The 3,017-nt window shown below is 49.1% G+C and overlaps 1 long non-coding RNA gene across 1 annotated transcript; it reads right to left on the reverse strand.

Annotated features, from left to right (window-relative positions):
- Positions 1–1,194: 1,194 nt before the first annotated feature.
- LOC102252691 lies at positions 1,195–3,007 on the reverse strand. Its single transcript, XR_001362644.1, has 3 exons — positions 1,654–3,007; positions 1,353–1,413; positions 1,195–1,260 (listed from the first exon to the last, which is right to left on the reverse strand). It is a non-coding gene; the product is annotated as an uncharacterized LOC102252691 (long non-coding RNA).
- Between the last annotated feature and the right edge of the window lie 10 nt (positions 3,008–3,017).

Here is a 3,017-nt window from a genome sequence, read left to right on the forward strand (position 1 = left end):
AGTGCTGTATCTTATTTGAGGTGGTGGTTACATGAATCTCCACATGTGACAAAATGACATAGAGCTACTCACACACATTGCACCAACATCTATTTACAAATAATGTTGAGACTATATCATAGTCGTGTAATAACTAAAATAAATAATGGGGAAAATTTGTGAAGAATACAATAGTGCTAATTCCTATGAATCTATAACTATGTCATATAAAACCTTTTTAAATATATGCAAAACCTCAAAACAATCTGAAAAAATTTTCTTCTTAAGTAAGCAAGCAAGAGCCCTGGCTGGTGTGACTCAGCAGGTAGATCATCGACCCTCGCACCAAAGGTCGAGGCTTGGCTTCCTGGTCAAGGGCATGTATCTGGGTTGCAGTTAGATCCGTTGACCTGGTCAGAAATGTGGAGGCAACCAATCGATGTATTTGCTTCTCACATTAATGTTTCTCTCTCTCTCTCTCTCTCTCTCTCTCTCTCTCTCCCTCTCTCTCTCCCTCTCCCTTCCTCTCTGAAATCAATAAGAATATATATATTTTTAACTCTAAAAAGAAAAATATCCTTGGGTGAGGATTTAAAAAAAAGCAAGCATGAGATGGAGAAAAAAATGCAAAACATATATTTGATAAACTCTTTCAGTTCAACAAGACCAAAAAAAAGCCCACTAATCCCCCCCCCAATATGAAACAAACAAAAAAAAAGAACAAAGATTTGGTCATCTGATCAGATGCTTCATTAAAGGAGATTATGAATGGTTAAAAAGCACATGAAAAGAGGCTTAACATTGTTAGTCACCAGGGAAATGCAAATTACAACCCAGTAAGAGTTAACTAGACACCAACTACAACGCTTAAAAATAATAAGACCAAACCAAATCTTGGTAACCAAAGAGCAATGAGAACTCTGGGACATTACTGAGGGGCAAGAGAAACAGTAGAGCCAACTTGGAAACATCTGGCGGTTTCTTATAAAATTACACATAAACTTACCAGAAGACCCAGCAAACCCACTCTTAGGTATCTGGTTACCCTGACAACGGTCACCTACCAAGAGCTGACAGCAAACATCACAGCTCACAGTAAAATATAAAACTATTTTCCCTCAAGATTGACTGGATCTATTTCTATTTCTTTTTCCATGTAACGCAGAGCCCTCTAAGCCTCATAAACCCATTACAAGAGACAGTGGGGAATGGCTAAGGAGCTCACCTGAGGTACGTTCATTTTCTGTGGCTCTTGGGAGAGTGTGGAGAACTGAGGTTCAGCTGAGGGACAGAAAGAAGGGGGGGTCACAGAAGACCTGGCCCTTTCAGCTCCTAGATACACTCCCCAGGCCACCCCCCGGCCGGTGCCTTACAGGAGGCAGCCTCGTGAACACACACTTTCCTCCACTCATTGTCAACAACGCACGTGTCCTTCTGACGAACAAAGAAATAAAAACTGAGGATTCAGTGAATGAAATTGCACCAAAGGAAGGCCACAGTGGTTTCATTCTGATTAATTTATCAGAAAAACACTCAGTGTGCATTTACTTTTTGCAGTGATATCATTAACACCGAGTTAAAAAGATGGGTGCTGCGAGGCAAGCTTTTTATTTGTTGGTTTCAGCTTTGATGTGTCTCAAAAAGCCCTTTTGGTAGGATTTTTTGGTAACTTACTTGTAGGAGAGAGAAGAACGATGTTTTCCTCCTGACTCACAAACTAAGTTTCCCTGGACCAGTCACTGAAGGTTTGAAGATGAATCTTCAAAAGAGTCAGAAATTGATGACTTTGGAAGAGCCTTCCAGTCCCTCACTCTGGGGTCCCGTGAGCTCAGGATGTCAGCCGTGTCCCGGGTGATGGACAGCGTGCCCCCAGCACAGCATCTGTAAAGGGGGGAGGATGTTTAGGGAAAGTGGAGACCTTCCCCCCGCTGCCTGGTTACCCCGCCCCCCAGGCCTCACTCACAAGCTCTCCAAGGACCTGGCCCTCCCTGAGCCCCTGGCCCCTGGGTCACCCAGCTCACCTAGCTCCACCCGCCCCCACCGGCCACAGAGTGGTGGCTTCTGGAGGTGGTGTCAGCACCAGGACTGGCCCATCCTGGCCAGAGCATCAAGAGCTGCTTCTGACCTTGCAGATGCAGGGTCTGCTCCTCTCTGGGCTCCTCTGCCTCTGCTCTGAAGCTCCGCCCAGAGGCCTGTGGTCAGAGGGTGCTCCTTCCAGGGGAGACTGCGCACAGAGCCCTGCTTCCTATAGGCGTTTCTTGTTTCCAGGGAACTGAAACACAGACCTGAGAAAGATGCATCTGAGGGGCAAAGCCCTGACTCTTAGAATTCATTGTATGTCAGACCTAAGAGCCTGACCGAGCAGAAGGGCCAGAAACCTCCGCCTGCCCCTGGGATCGGAAGAGACACTGGAAACCCAGAGTCCATTTCACACGTGGTACAGCCCACCTGTGCGCTTTCCCTTCTGCCCCTGGTCCTCCGGAAGGTGGCTGTGCCTGCCTGTGAGGGCTGCGGGCTGGCGAGGGCAGGTGTGACGTCTACACGAAGCCTGAGGTTCCAGCACGACGAGCACACCTTGCTTCACTGCGCTTCACCGGTGGGGCGTGTTTTACACATCGAAGGCGAGAGGCTCCCCCAGCAGAGATGCCCCCTCGCTGTGCTGTGGCAAAGCCTGTCTGTGCAGCCCCCAGCCCTCCCCTCGGTGCGCACGCGTGGGCACAGCGCTCCCCCAGCCTGAGCTCAGGGTCCGCTGCGGGGACTACGAGGGGGCAGGAGGCCACACAACGAAAAGGACAGACGGGAACGGAGTGGCGTGTCCTCTAAGAGAACAGCCGCCACGTGGTGCTTCCTCCCTGGCACCTGCTCTGTATTTCACAAGTGATGACCTGGATCTGGGTGTCAAAACAACCATGAAGGAGGCATTAACACCGTCATTTTCAGATGCGAAACTGACTCTCATGCAGGTCCCTCTGTCCCCCTGCACAGGGGCAGCGCTGGACTTTCCTGGTCTTTCCTGCGGGAGCTGGGCTCTCGCTGCC

The sequence above is a fragment of the Myotis brandtii genome, unplaced genomic scaffold (genome assembly GCF_000412655.1).
Source record: "Myotis brandtii unplaced genomic scaffold, ASM41265v1 scaffold2858, whole genome shotgun sequence".
Classification (NCBI taxonomy): Eukaryota; Metazoa; Chordata; class Mammalia; order Chiroptera; family Vespertilionidae; genus Myotis; species Myotis brandtii.